The sequence below is a fragment of the Maylandia zebra genome, linkage group LG19 (assembly GCF_041146795.1).
Source record: "Maylandia zebra isolate NMK-2024a linkage group LG19, Mzebra_GT3a, whole genome shotgun sequence".
Classification (NCBI taxonomy): domain Eukaryota; kingdom Metazoa; phylum Chordata; class Actinopteri; order Cichliformes; family Cichlidae; genus Maylandia; species Maylandia zebra.
Window position 1 is genome coordinate 12565620 of NC_135185.1, and position 16442 is coordinate 12582061.

Genomic DNA, 16442 nt, shown 5'->3' on the forward strand with positions numbered 1-16442 from the left:
AGGTTTACAGTAGTTTCAGACTTCAAGATGAATCTGTGTGCGATCGTGTTTTTCAAATATAATTCCCTCAACAACCTCATTAAGAATACTTTACAAAGCTTTAAGTTTCTACACTGGTGCAAGTTGCCTTTTGGACAGGGATTATTATCCAGAGTGAGGATGTCTTAAATATTACATACGGTCCAAACCTTAGCCTCAGATTTTAGGTGAGTGATGGGGGCCTTTAAGTTTGGGCTTTTTTCGGTCCACAGTCAGAACTGAAAAGGTGACTTTTATGTCCTCACAGGGCAATTTTCTTTTAGACAGCATCAAATATAGTGAAGATCTAATGGTCCTGCAGCATCATCATTGATCATTATGGAAAATATTCAAGATCATTAAAAAAACAAAAACAGAAACAAAAACTTGATATGGTACAATTAACTGCAATGTCTCTATTGAATGTCTGAATCTACACCGTTGAAAGTAAGACCTAGGGGCATGACGGTCTATCTGAGTTAACAGTCTCTCTCTCTCTCTCAGATATGTGTGATGAAGGCCTTCAGGGACAGCCTGTCAGTCTGTGAAAGTAGGAAGACATTCAAAACTCAGAGCACCATCCAAAACTTGATGCACTGTCCCAAAGACTTCATATGCCAGATCCCTGTCAGCCATGAAAACGGGGGCAGGAACAGCCCCTCCACAAAATGAAATTTGTTGGGTGTGCATGCAGGCAATAAGGTGGCCATACATACTACTGAGCCATACAAAAATGGATCAGCCTAAGAGAATCCAGTTTTGAAATTGTTGATGAACAGTGTTGCGCCAATTTGTTCTGAACACGTTACATGCACGTCAATAAAGATTTTCATTTTGTTCATCCAGATCTGAAGCGTGATTAAAGTGCTCTCTTAATAATATCACAGGATTCTGTGTTCAAACTCAGTTCCTCTAATGGTTTCTTAAGGAAGCACCCTCAAGTAACCATTACAGGCACAGTTGTTCCTATTGTGGTATCATTTTTCATCCTTTGAGGTTTTTAACAAAACCACTAATAAAACTTTCTTTGTTAATTAAAAGCTTTTTTGCCAGGTTTAGTTTCTTTTAATCTTATGGGAGTTCAGTTCACAGCTGATTTAAAAGACTTGAGCACTGTGTGACATGGTAAACTGCCAATGTCTACTGGGGTACTCGAAATACTAATAAAAAAAAAAACCCACAGTTGGTTTTGGACACAGACATATCAGCAAGAACAATGCACATTTCCAGAGGCCCACTGTCAAGCAGAATCAATCCTGCTTCCAGAGACAATAGCCAACTACAGCCACAAGAGACAGTATACATCATGGACATAGCTTCTGTGTGAGAAAAATTAAGTTAGCTGTGGTTTTCAAAACACTTCTAAGAAGACTTCTAAGAAAAGAAAAGGTAAAAGGTAGATGAAAAACTTCATTTAACAATAGAAATTGTCATCTCAAGGCTTCAAGATGAGATTTTAGAAACCAGTGGGTGATCTCATGGCAGCTTTCGCCATCTTTTACAGTCTACGCTTATAGGAAGGCAGTTCGGTGTGCTTTAAAACACCCACATCACATGACCACTGAGGTTTTGCTACGCTTCACCCCAAGTGCAAGCAGTGGTTTACCTGCTGCTTCTTAGCAGGCGAAGAGCCAGCATTTCCAGTTTGGCTGGACCAGTGGAACTTTTATTTTTGGATTCATGTTTTTGATACTATCACTTGTTATTTGTTACAAACAAGAACAGGCTTTGTATAAAACAAAAACCCAGTGTCTCAGTATTATTTTGCTGTGGATTGTGAAGACCAGTGTAGGCTGTCCATCCGATTTAACACAAAGATCCAAAGTTTAATTAAATAAATACCATTTTATTCAAAGACTATTATAGGCATGAGAGAAAGAAAGACTGTGGGGTGAGTCCATTGACTCATACCAGCAGAGCGAGAGGCACGGTGCTTTAGATTAATTAAATTATGTCAGGACAAACTATGTGCTTTCAAAGAGAAAAATAAACCAGGCAGCTCTGATCTATTCGCTTTTTTCTGCTTTCAACAGAAAATGCTGTTGACTGCATTAAGTGACTTCATCCTCACACTAACTTGTTAAAAGCCTAAATAAAAATGCAAGAAAAAACATCTGTTAATTACAGGTGACCCATTTGTTAACGATTCTCACGATAAATGAGGTTCTCCCTCTTTTTTCTTATACTTCTACTGACATTTCTGGTGTAAATGTCTCATGAACAGCAGGAGAAAGGCACAGGTGTCCACTATAATCAAATGTGTCATTCCCTGTGTCACAACATATGGCATCCACAGCAGTATGTTGCAAATAAAGTTAAGGAAAGTTTCTTCATCTTTCCACGAGCAACCTCTGAACCATGCGTTTGCTCACATTTAAAATGGTATTGATCAATGTGAAACAGACTTTGGTGACTGGTCAGAATCAGCCTGTGCAACACTTCTGTGTTGTTATTGCAGCGTTATCGCCCTGATACCGACACTTCTAGCTCATAAACGCAGCTTATATTAGGGAGAGCAGTGTGTCATGATTTCTGAAATGACTCCTCATCAGTTTGCACATTTAAAACACATTTTAATGATTACGAAATGACTGTGCTTTTCATGTATTTTTAAAGTGTTGTTGTTGTCTGTGATGTATTCTAAATGATGATGCCTGTGGCTTTTTTGCTTACCTATTTGCTGCTATGCTCCTTCCTGGTTGAACTGAAGAGGATGCAGAGGGTGGAGCTAGGTAAAAAACTCCTGACTAAACAGGTGGACCAAACCATCTACTGACAGCAGGAGGGGGAATGTTTTCTGTATTGTGGTTTCCCTGCCTATGTGTTTATAATGGTCTGCTCTGAGTTATTCTTGTTGTGTGGGTCAGTTTATTAAGTTTTCCATCTCCCATCTGTTGAGCAGTATTTCTTAATATTTCTTGGCATGTTTTATTGTCCTACTTACCTCTTAAAATGTCTTGTTTTCATTCCTTTTTTTGATATAAATGTTGGTACAGTCAAAGCCACTTTTTGAACAGTGCACCTGTGTCTGTGTTTTCTTACCGCCTCCAGTTTTTCATCTTCTCTCAGGCAATTACTGAAATGGATGCATTTATATGCACATGTACAAGGTGACCTAAATTCAACATAAAATACACGTTATTACGGAAACACGAATTACGGCTGTTTTTTTTTAAAATTTCATTACTGCTAAGTGCGATGCCTTACACTGGAGCATGCATTGCTCTCTGTGCGTCTACTAAAGTTTATGACTGTGGAGTCAGTTGTGCATGCCTGCTGTTGTAAACCACGGTTGTGTGTGGAGTGAGTGTGCCGTGAGATATCTTTCCTCCATTTGTTTTTGCTTGTGAGTCTCCACTAATTAAATGGCTGACTGAAATGGGCTTGACCCATAAAGAACCAGGAGGGCCACACTGCCTTATTGCTTCTGCAGCAGCCACCGTAATTTAACACGTAACCCAACACACACACACACATGCAGACACACATCTACTGTACACAAAGCAGTATTTTACGAGAATAGCCCACAGGAAAGTGTGGAAAATGTCATCATGACCTACAGATGCTTTGCTTTTCATGCATGAGCGAGATACACCCTTCATCTTCGATGGAGTGCTTGGGAAATGTCGGGCTCTAGAGGAAAAATAAATTAGAGAAAAACACAAGAAAGGGCGGATGAATGAAGATCAAAGGTGTTTTTTAAACTGGGAAAAATCACTGAAAATTTCCATCAATATTTAAGCACGGCTTATTGGCTGTCTGGCAGTGAGAAGATAGAGTGAGGAGCGAGCGAGACAGAATAGTACCGAGATTCTCTAAATGTAGTTTCAATCTTTTTATAATACGCTGAATATTTTATCACAGCTGTAGCAATTAAGCTGCTATAATTTTCCTTCTGCTGCAATTCAGGGTCCTCTTTTCTTTTCTTTTCTTCTCTTCTCTTCGTCAAAGAGGTAAACTCAATATTTAGAGGTAGGTCTTTCCTCCAACTTCTTAGGGAATGCAGTCCAACCCTTCATTCACCTTGAACTCACCGTGCTCTTACAGATTGCAGGCATGTACGCACTAGGGCTCGATGTGGCTGTCTGTCAAAAGAAAATTACATTAAAATTTCATTTATAACGTGTTAGGAGGCGGTACAACATGACCCCAAACTGCTCAGACTCAAAGAGAGGAACCGTCGGTGCCTAAAACAGAGCTACAGAAATGGCCCAGGGGGATGGATTCCCCAGAAATTTCTGTGCCAATGCTCCAAATCAGGTTACATAATTGCTGCATGGAGAGAAGATTTTAGCCACAGAAGCTGAGCCTTTTGTGCTCTTCAGATTTACAGCCAGCTGTGTCTGTTTTCTATGTAAACTCCAACCCATTCTTCTCTTGATTCAAGTGATCTCAAGAGATAAATCAATAATCATTGACCATATATGCAGTTAGGTTTCATTTCCCTGGTGTCTTTTCTCCTCTCCATCTTTTTCTTTCCTAAAATAGGCAGCGGAAGGACATCAAAGCCCCTCTCACAGGAGAAACCAGTGAGCAGCTACTTTAACAGTCACTTCCTTCTCACTTGCAGACAGTCCTGGAAATTGAGTCGAGGTTCAGTGTGTGAAAGTGCAGAGGTGGCTGCGAGAGAACAACACATTGATTTCATCTAAAAGGCTGTGTTGTCTGGGTGCAGGTAATGTGTCTGAGTGCTGGCTGGGAGAGAAGGACTCAGGAGAGGGCTCACAACTGCTTGGTTATGTTGTCTAATGAAAGCTTCATTTTCTCTGATTTTGGATGAGGCTCACTTCATCCATCACCCGGAGCACATCACAGAGAGGTGGTGGGAAAAGAGCGGAGCCTCTGGGACTCTCTCCATCTCATCCTTATCTCTGAAAATGAGAAAGTAGTAATAGGACATAGGTGGGCATTACCACAGAAAGCAGTATTTACTGCTTTTAGTAGGATGGGGGAAAAAAATTGCAATGACCCTGATTTGGCCCTGCTGGAGCAAGATATGGTGTGTTTAAGGGATCAGAAGTGGTTTAATAAAAGGTCAGAATCCACACATCGAACTGAAACTGTTTTTAGAATCCAGTCAGAATAATGTGGACACAAACAGTTGGATCTGAATGTGTGTAATCTACAATACTGTAAACAAGGCTCGATCCACACCTTATGGAGTGTGAGGAAACTCAGATGATCCATCTACTGTTCGCTGAAGACTCATCTGAAATGTTCTCAATGGAAGGATGACTGTCAATAAGCTGTCGTAAAAAAGGGAATAACAAAGGGAAATGTGAGAATTTGCTGAGCTTTGCCAAATTACATGAGAACTGATTTTCCAAACACACTGTCAATACATTACAAGCAAACCTGGATAAAAAAAAGCACACAACAAAACACAATCAGTCATAGATCAGCTCATATCGGATCAATTTGACAGGGAACAAAGCAAAAAGCAGAAAAATCCCAAGAAGAGCTTTGAATATCTTTTAGGGAGTCTGGAGAACTATTCCTAAAGACGACTTTACAAGAAAGTGCCCAACAGAGTTCAGGCTGTGTTGAACAATAAAGGTCATACCAAATATTGACTTTCAAGCTTGTTACAACCGCAAAACCTCCGTTGTTGCCTTATTTCCTGTTTTTCCATGTGCACATTTCAATGAATAGCTCCACCTATTTCCCATTTTCCTAGAAAATATAAAGAATTGAGAGTTGGCTCAAGGCTTTTTGCACAGTATTGCATTTGTGAAGATATGACTCAAATTGAATTTTGTGCTATAGTATCTTTCAGTGATAAAGAATCCTTACAAAGCTTCACGGATCCAGACCTGGATTGAATTCAAAGGTTAATTACTTCTAAGCTGAAGTAAGCCCCACTTCTGGCAACATATTCAAATGAAACCAAACTCAATTGAAAGCAAAACTACAAAATCAAAAAAACGAATGAAAATAATGCAACAAAATAAAAACTAAAGTGGAAGAAAAACACAACGCTATAATAACTCTGGGAAAGACAGAAACAGAGCAAAGTAGTAGAAGTTGCAGATGCTTGAGGGAATATGGTGGATCCACTGCTTCACTAATGAACCCTGACTTAGCTGACCTCTCAGTGCTCCGGAGAGCATTAGAAACCACACAAACACACAGTGCAGCCAATTATACCCAAACCACTACCAACGCACACAAGACTACAAGGGAGAGTGGGACAAAACCGCTGATGAGTGTGTGTGCTATAAGAAGGGATGGTATTGTGATGAGTCAGAGGATAAATAAAGCTTAATGTGAACATGTAAATAAACACAGACAGTATTTAAAGCTCTGCAGTGCTCTCAGTCTATTAAGCTAACTAAAACCTTACCATTTACTCTCTTTGCTCCCATCAAGAGGTTGTAGACAGCGCTTTTTAGAAACAAAACACAACTCTTTGTTAAACTGCACAATGCATATCCTGTGCTAAACAGCAGATATGAACAAAATGAGGCTTAAATAATGAAATCCAATTTGAAATTACAAAAAATGTTGACAATGTTTTAACAGTTTACTAATGCAACAGATTCTGTATAAAACACTGATGTTACATCCTGGTCTGAAAAGTGAAGTGATTCTTTCTAATGGCCAGCAGGGGGCAATTCTGTATAGAACATGGGCATAGCCAGCATGACGTAGGACAGCTGAGACAGTTTAATGACTTGAAGATGTGGATGAGCAGAAGTTCCAGCTTCCTGCGTCCAGATACCTGTTGATCGTTGAGCCACAGCCCTAACTCATTTATCATTGGTGATACTGTAGATGTAGATGAGTGGTTAAAAAATTCACCCCCCTCAAAGTTTTTACGAACATGTAAACCATCCACAGATGTTAAAACCACTTTTGTACCAACCTGTAAATATGTTTTTAATGCTGTAAATGTGGCCAGTTAACATGGGAGTCTATGGGAAATGATCTGCTTGTGGAACTAGCCTCAGGTGGCCAGTCAAGGAACTGCAGGTTTGGGTTTGATAGAAGTGCTTTGTTTGTAAAAGAACGGTAATGTAAGGGGAAATTGCCCTTGGCTCCTTTGAGTTATGACCATGAGTTCATGGTCTTGAGTACAGCATGAGGTTGGGTAGCATAGACATGTGGTGACTAGCAATGCCACCTCACAGCAAGAAGGCCCTGGGTATGAGTCCACCAGCTGGAGCCTTGTAGAGTTTGCATTTTCTCCCTGTGGCTGTGTGGGTCGTCTCCAGGTACTTGGGGTTAAAACTGTCCAAATCCATGCATGTTAAGTTAATTGGTGATTCTAAACTGTCCATACGTGAAATGTTAGTTTGAATGGTTGTCTGTCTCTCAGCATTAGCCCTGTAACAGGCTGGTGACCTGCCAAGGAAGTACCTCACCTCTCAGCCCGTGACAGTTCTGTGATCCTGTGGTGATCCTGAATTGGATAAGCAGAAGAAAATGGATTACATACATCATGAACATGAAGTTCATTTTGTAAACTGTGGTCCTGATAGGAATTAAAATGATGTTAAGCTTTAGGGTAACTGACAAGTTGCTAACTTCTGAGCATGCAAGGCATTTTCCCATTTTTGTTTCCAGATTAAATATTTGGAAACATCGGTTGCGAGGGACATTCAAAGTCATCTCACTGATCACAGGAGGTTAGTGGCGGGGAGGACCCTGTGGAATAAATGGAAGTGACCAGGCTATCTGTACAGGGTCTCCGGTCATATCAACTTCATAGTATGATGTAAGCTATTGGAGTGATCTAACAATTCATTGAACCTCCTACAGGTGGACCAAAATAAATTCCAATGTTTGCGCTGAATTTGTTGCTCTCAGCTTGACAGAAAAGACAAATGTGTAAGTTTAGCTTCAGGGAAGCAACAGAGGTCTCGACACGGCCACCTTACATGACGTATTATAAGTTCAACAGTTTTAATGACTTTCAGTGCCTGCGAAGAACTCCAAAGCATTCATTTCTCGTTTGTATTCTTTCCATTAAAATGTGAAACAGAAACGGTGTGACGTTTTTTTTTCTTCCCATGGTTTTGTTTTCTCCTTTGGGTTTTTGAAAATGTAGCAGTATAGATATTAAGGTCTCCTTCACCTCCTCCTCCTCCGCACTCCCCGGGGATCCCTTCACACCCGCCGTCTCCCATGGATACCTCAACTCTTCCTCTCATCACCGTGGAGACCCAGCAAGGCGTTCACTCCCCGAAGACATTGGTCCAGTGAGCGAATCCACCAACAACACTCTGTTATCACTTTGCCTAATAGAGTAATTTAGCTGCTTCACATTCCTTTGAACGCCTAATATGTCCCTGCACTGACAAAAGCCTTGAATGGCTCCCAGGTTCAGTGTTTTTAGTCACACCTTATTAGTGCCTTATATCATTATTGAGCATGGGTTTGCAGTGTTACCGACCTCCTAATTAGCATCCCATTTGAAATCTCCCCACTATTACTGGTAACTTAAAAGAGGCAGGTTGTATTGTTTGATCATATATTCAGCTTTGATACTTGTTTCTGTTATATTTGCAGCAACCAAACTGTTCAATGTTACAAGAAAAAGGACACCTTTCTCTGAGGCTTGCTGGGATTTGTTGCCTCCTTTGCTGAAACAGAACTTAGAGGTTTCTTTCTCATCCTGGTAGGCAGTGCTGCCTGCAAAAGACTTGTTCAATTAACCCACTCACCTGTGGGACATTCTGTTGTGTCTGATTTTCCATTGGTTTTCTCACCTCCACCCACTACCGCCTTATAAATCTGTAGCATCACCGTGGGCTTCATATTTATTGGAAACGTATGTAATGTACAAATAAAAAGTGGGTTTTCCTGCATGCTAGCTGCTCTAAATAAACCCTGAAATGATTAAGTCCTGTTTTAACAGTTCGTTTAGCAAAGACACAAGGTCACGGTTGTACTACAAAATCCTTGTATTTCTCCTTAAGCCTCAGTAATCTTCTACTGAGGAATATTTAACCCCACAAAACTTCAACATTTTGTATGGGCTACTCATGTCTACACATACAAGCAATTTTCTCCTGGAACACTTTGCTCATAAGCTCGAGAGCTCTTCCCCCAAGTGCTGCTGTCCTTCTTCTCTCGCTCTCACACAAACAGAGCTGAAGATGTCACAGTTCTCTGCACTGGAGCTGCCTGCGTGTACAACAACGTACGCTGAAGTGTCTAGACCTTGCCCTCCCCGTCCACCTCCTCCAGCTCTTCTGGTGGGACCCTGAGGTGTTCCCAAGCAAGCAGAGAGACACCAGCATGTCCCGAGTCTGCCCTGAGGTCTGCTCCCAGTTGGTCATGCCTGAAACCCCTCACTTTAGAATCACCATGAATCACCACCTTACTGTCGTGGGTGTTTGTGTGCTCTAGTGAACCTGGGGTATGTTGTCTGGGGTAAATGCCCCTCATAGGGTCTCTAAAGGAAAACTGGTGAAGTTCCTGCTGCAAATTTTTAATTATGGACTCAACTTTTAAATGTTTTAGCTTTTTCTGATTTGCTCTCTTATAAACAGACTGTTTGAACAGCATGTGGGTGGGGCTTCAATGACCACATTAAGGCTATATTCTGTATAACTATACAAATATCCAAGAGAAATACTTTGAAGCCTGAGCTTGTGGCTCGTGTGGATTAGGTCCCCTTAAACATCAGAAATAGCTACTATGTTATATAAATAAAATGGTTTTAAAGTGGATTCTGATGTTTTATAGCTCCAATCAATAATCGCAGAGGAAAAATCCTTCCCTTCAAGTTTGTGTTCAGTGCAGTCCGTCTGCCATGCCTAGTTTCATGAATTTCATGAAACATGGTGGAAAAATGAAGCATGGTCAAAGGCAGAACCCCTTGAAATTGTCATGGGTCACTGGCTTAAAAATTCAAAGACTAGGCATTAACCTTGGTGGAGGACTGCATTTTTCATTTCATGATTTCACGCCAGTTTGAGTACCGTTCATTCGGTTCACATTGAAACAGTTACACTGCATCCCATCTACATATTGTATTTTTCTATAGATGTAACCATGTTGAGGACAAAAATATGCTGGAAATCATTTTATCCTATCTTTGGGGTGGCAAAGGGATTATCATATTTCCCAGTTCATCAAATCGCTCATTCCTTAATAATGACACGAGTAATCCCTCTGTATCTACTTTGGACAAACAAAGTCAGAAATCTTGCTGTTAATGTCTGCTTTCCATGCACTCTGATATAAATGACACTTTTCCGAAGCTGCCATGATGACCTCATACGTTACACTCCACCCAGGTGCCCAGAGTGTGACTGTGATATGAGCCGCAGCAGCTGAAGTGTATTCAAAGCTTGGGGCCCATTTGCTGGTGTCTGATCTGAGCACATGCCTGTTTATCATGAAAACATTAATGCAGAGAAATGTTTTTCTGTATTGTAATGGATTACGTAAGACACTTTCCTTTTAACAGTTGCAGTACAGGCATCCATGATTTATAGTTTAAGGCTTCTGCAAGCACATATGGAGCACGACAGAGAATTACTGAACCATAACAACAGAAGATGAGAGCAGAGCTCACTGTTTCTTTTTCTGGCCGGCTGGCACGAGGCCACTGCAAGACACACACGGCTGCACTAACTCGCCACCTAATATTACAATGGCTCAGCTCCTCTGTCTTATGCAAGTCGTTTATGAGTCAATCTGTAATTTACATTATAGATATCAACAATGTCCTTTTCACCAGCTGTAATTACGTTCTGCCCAGTCGCAGATTGTATTCAGGATATTTATAATAACATCATTTTGACTATTTAAATATCTATATATATCTGTAATCTAGTTTTGACCAGTCAAAACAGTTTGCATAATCAGATAAAATCAGATAAACAACATCTTGATTGGTTTTTAATTATTTCTCATGAATATCATAATTGATACTAGCTTAGCACAGCATGTGTCAGTTTGACCCAGTATTTGAGTTGTTATGTTTTGGTTTATTTTTGAATGATGGATTGTTCTTTATGTTTCTCTGGTGCTTTGTTGGGTTTTATGATGAATCTGTGTTTCAGTTATTTTGGTGTGTTTTTGCATTATGGATTGTTTTCTTATTCTCTTGTAGTGCTTGTGGTGGTGGTGATGATGATGATGAGTTTCATCTTTCTGTTTATCCGTGTTTAAGGATTTGTTGTTTCATGAATTGTTTGAGTTGCATGTGTTATAGTCTGTCTGCCTCTCTGTCTGCGTCTTTGTTTAGTGGGTTCTTGTTTCCTGTTTTATTGTGAAGGTCTGTGTCTCATGTGAGTGTGTTCAGTCCTACTGCTCCCCTGTCTCGTTAGTCCAATTTCTCCCAGCTGTGTCTCCCTCCTGTTGCCCATTCCCTGATTACCACCCTGTGTATATTAGCCCTGTGTTTTCCTGTGCTCGGTGTCGCGTCGTGCCTTCGGATTATGCCTGTGTGTTTTCGTGTTCAGTGTTTTCGTGTTCAGTACCATTGCTCAGTTTATGTTTGTTTTCTGCCAGCAAATAAAGCTGAGGTTATTTGAGTTACAATTCAGTGTTCGAGTCCTGTGTTTGGATCCTCCTCTCCGCACACAGACCCTGACACAATTGAAGGAATGAGTCCTAAAATCCATAAAGTTCTGGTGCATCTGTTAGTGCATCTCAAAAACATAAAATATGATGAAGAATTGTTTTTTAAAAAAATATAATTCAAAAGGGAAACATTTGTATATTCTGTATTTACTCTACACTCAAAAACTATTTACATCTAAGTAATTTGATGTCAATTTTCCCTGTAATTTTATTACAAAAGTACAATGTAAAACTTGATATTTAATAGAATTTGATCAGTTTCTTTCCAGCATTTCCTTGAATAATGAATAATTTAATAAATAAACCTTTAATTTTTTTTCCAGTTGCATTTTAAAATGATTGCTTCCTGTTTTTAAGGGCGAACAGTTGGTTTGTTTTTTTTAGTGTATGTGAAGTGAAAATTTTCAAGCCTTTGTTTTACTTTAATTGTGATTATGATAGTTCATGAAAACAAGAAATTCAGTATATTAAATTATTAGAGTATTTAAGATCACTCAAAAAAAGATGCACTTCTAAAAACAGATTACTTATATACTCAGTAGTTTGTTGGGGCTTGTTTGACATGAATCACTGCATCAATGCGGCACAGAGGTGTTACTGATGGAGGCCTTCAGCTCATCTGTATTTTGGGGTGGATGTTTATTATCTGCAATGTTCAGGTTGGAGGAGTTGGTTGGCCAACTGAGCACAGTAATAACGAGGTAATCGCCTCTGTCAGTGCGCCCCAGGGTGGCTGTGGCTACACTGTAGCTTGCCATCACCAGTGTGTGAATGTGTGTGTGAATGGGTGGATGACTGGATATGTAAAGCGCTTTGGGGTCCTTAGGGACTAGTAAAGTGCTATATAAATACAGGCCATTTACCATTTACCATAAATGGACTGGGCCTTATATAGCGCTTTTCTGCTTAAGCACTCGTGCTTTAAACATCATTCACCCGTTCATACATACATTCATAGAAGCACTTTTTTATGTCTAAGTGCTTTGTATATCACAGTCTCACATTCACACTCCACTGAACACATCAAGAGCAACTCAAAGTTTAGTATCATGCTCAAACCCATTCTGCATGCCGAGGATTAATAGCGGACCTGCTCTACATCCTGAGCCGCAGTCACCCTGACATCTGGTAGAAGTTTGGAGCTGTTGATCAACGCCTGCTGCAGGGGTGCCTAAAAAGAAAGAATCCCGATAAGATCAGATGCCCAGTATACTTCTGTCTTTGCTGAAACCACTGCTCACACTGCACTATAGAGCTGATACCAAGAGGAACACATGTGAGTAATCCAGTTATCGACAGGATCCCCTCTTTTGTGCGCAGACGGCTCCATAGCCCAATTTCACCTCAAAATATTGAGAAAAAGCTCATCATCAAGGAATTTGGGGTGAAGGAGAGCTTAGTTTTTGACTTCTTCTCCGCGTGGGAACCTACAAAAATGTTACAACTGAGTTTGTTTTGCTTTGTGAATACGATGTAATGTTGAACATTAATACACAGATGTAACAGAAATGTTCCAATTGGTGAAAATGCAAAAACAAATTTCCATAAGCTGCTATCGAAAACATTCAGACTATTTAAAGCTCATTTAAGATGTCTCAGATAGGCAATGCAATCTTGAACTGGGGTGAATAAAGATACTGTGAATTGGAATTTTGAGCAGTGAGGAAATAATTATATCTGGAAGTGGAATTGAAACAAGGCACAACTCACATTGCCGATATCTCCAACATAACTGTGGACATCTGTAATCAGGAATGCCATGCATGCCTGTTGTCGGAAGAATGCTTTTACGAATATATGAAATTGAATTTTTGACTAGATATCTGTGATACATGAAATGTTAAACAGGCTTTGAATACATTAATCTTTTGACAATCTACAAACCCTCTCTTGATTCCCTCAGCTCCTGCCCTGCTGTTTTCAACCTTAAATAAAAATGCTTCCATTAAACTGTGATTCAATTTACCCTCCAAAATCTGCTCTTTGTTGTCTTTCAGTGAATGTGAAGAGCTGGTGCAGGGAAGGCGTAAAAGCCCTCTCTTTAACGGGCTCATAAAAACAGAGCTACAGTGTAGTGGGCTGGTTACATTACGAGAGCGTGAGGAGGATTTTTATGAGGCGCGAGCGGCCCCGTGTAAAGCTGGGGAACATACAGATCAATGCCAAGAGCCACTGCAGACACTGAAAGCAGCTCACGCCAAGGGAGCTGAATCTGTTTAATCCCCAAAGAGATATCTGTGCTGCGCTTCAGAGCCACAGAAACTTTAATAAACGTATACACTGCTTTGACCAAAAGCTGTGCAGGCTAGAAAATCTCCTACTGCCTACAAGTAATGTGATCTAACACAACAGCTGTGCAATACATCTGTCCTTCTGCTGTATGAGAGTACAGTTTTAAACTCATTTTACATTTTGGGAAATAAGCTTATTCACTCTGTTGCTGTCTAAATATAAACACACAGATCTGATCTGCCTGCCAGCTTCTGTAAAGCTCACCGTGTGACACATTAAACTTGTATAAAAGTGGAAAAGTTGTGTACAGGGGGCCTTATTTATCTTCTTCCCATAACTATAAGACTCTTCTTTTAGTGTCATACAGTTATAAATAATTTTATCTACGCTCATTCATATGAATCGTTTCTACTTTGGGGACTGCAAATCTTTTTAAGCCTGTAACCCCAAACTGTCGAAAACAGACTCATTACACAAAGACAGGAATCTGGGGTAATGGGTAACTGAGCTAATATCCCAAGCAGTACTTCCAGACTCATATTTCAATATGTTGGATGTTCTTAGTCAACACCTGCCCTTTGTAACAACCACCTGTGGTCACGGACTACATGTGTTGATGTCTGGAAAACCATACAGCAGATGGGCATCAACCTGCATCCAGAGAACTCAAATGCACAATTTCAGAGACAAGGTGCAAATTCAGAAATCCAAAGTGTGTTTGCAGCAAAAGATTTCAGTGAACTGCTCATCAGGCAGCAGAGTTAAAGGTCAGGGTCATGCGCACAGGAAGGGAAAAGATGCTGGAACGTTCGATTTGTGATACAAAAATGCTCCGGCACTAAATACACACAGTAGTAGGACGATTTCTTAGCTGCACAGGATCACATGTTTCTGGTTCATTGTGTTTTTGTGCATTTTTGGTCTTCTGGTGTAAAAGAAGAAGAAAAAGAATCAAGGCAGCTTCATCTTACACACAATCTCTCTGAGACCTATCTTAGATTACAGTAACTGTGGCAAACTCATCCCTGAGGGGCGAAGGGACGCTCATGGCTAGCTCTGGTACTGGCCATCTTTGATGACTTGCTATGCTATTAGATCCAGTATAAATGTTTTCATGGTGAGACCCCTTAAGCAAGAAACGACACTGATGGGAAACAAAAAAAGAGCAGGAAGTGGAGGATCTGAAATAATAACCAAGAAGTAGAAGAAATTATAGAAAGGGAGCAAAATACATCCTCATTCATTATTGATGAAATCCACTGGGTGTGTAGAAAAACTGTTGACTCCTATAAAACCATGCAATATTATTCATTCGTATGGATGCAGTTCTCCTTTCGGTCATTTATATGGTTTGTCTGTGAGCTGTGACGTGGCTCTGCAGCTTCAGTCTCGCAGCACGTAGTCTGGAAGAGTAAGACCATTGGAAGTCAGTGATTGTGATTGTGTGGCTGCCTGTGCTGCACTGTGGTGTGTTTGGCACAGGTTCGTCTCACAGTGGGTGGTAGCTTGTTGAACTGCAGTTCCCAGCATGGTCTATCCCTGGGATACTTCTCTAACTGCTTTGGATGGATAATGCACCAGTGGACGTCGGCATTGACCGAGTCTTTGGAGCGTTTCTTTAGCCAGCCCTGGTGTCTTTTGCTGTGCACAAGCTGTCCATACAGAAGACGTCTGGCTATAAAAGCCTCCACCATGCAGATGACATCGCTGTCAATCAAAGCTGGACTTGTCTCCTTTACACATGCAGACATCTAAAAAACACATGTTAATTAGTGAGTGGAGATGATTTGGAAAAAGTCTTTATGGTAACATGTCCAACCCTGTGTTAGTGTACACAAAATACTGTAGTGGAAAAAAAAGAAGAAAGAAAGAAAAGAGGGAAAAAAATTAAATAAATAAATAAAATGCAAAATCTGTTGTCTCTTTTATTTGGTAATTTTCCCCAAATTTAATTTCCCCAAGGAATTAATTATACCTTGTAACATTTTCCCATTTCTTTTTTCTTTCATAATCGTTTTGTAAAACTACAAAGGTTTTATAGCACGACCCATGCGGTCTAGCGTGAGGTTTATGCCACAGCTGCTCTAAATAAATTTCCAAGATGATTTTTTCTGTTTCTGTAATTGTTAATCCATCAATATGTTTATGTTTTTTAAAAATTAAAATTAGATTTTTAATGCTAAAATATCATTTTGTTGTCCATAAATATTCAAATGTACTGCTTTACAGAAAAACAGAAAAAATTAAAGCACATTGTTTTTTTTTCTTGATAAAGACGTGGTTGAATGTTATGCCTGATTCATTTCTGACTACTCAGAGATGTCCAGTGTGCCGGCCCAAATGTGGGTATAAAAACACATATCCAGCTTGTTATTTGCCTTACAAATAAACACACACGCGCACACACACACACAAGCACGCACGCAAACACACACGCACACACACATGTGTGTATATATATATATATATGTTAGTTTTTAACAACTTTCTGACAGATGTCGTGATGAATTTGTGAAACACTTTATTTTGTTCTCATAGGTATGTTGACAACTTCCTTCTACACACACTGCAGGTTAAACGGTCTCTAGGGACGCCCCGTGGCTTTGCTGCACCACTGGGTGTTTTTCAGGCATTTAACTCTCCCACAGAGA

General features: G+C 40.1%; 1 pseudogene; it reads left to right on the top strand.

Annotated features, from left to right (window-relative positions):
• LOC101485503 (plasma membrane calcium-transporting ATPase 1-like) overlaps positions 1 to 16442 on the top strand; it is a 43839-nt pseudogene that overhangs the window by 21422 nt on the left and 5975 nt on the right.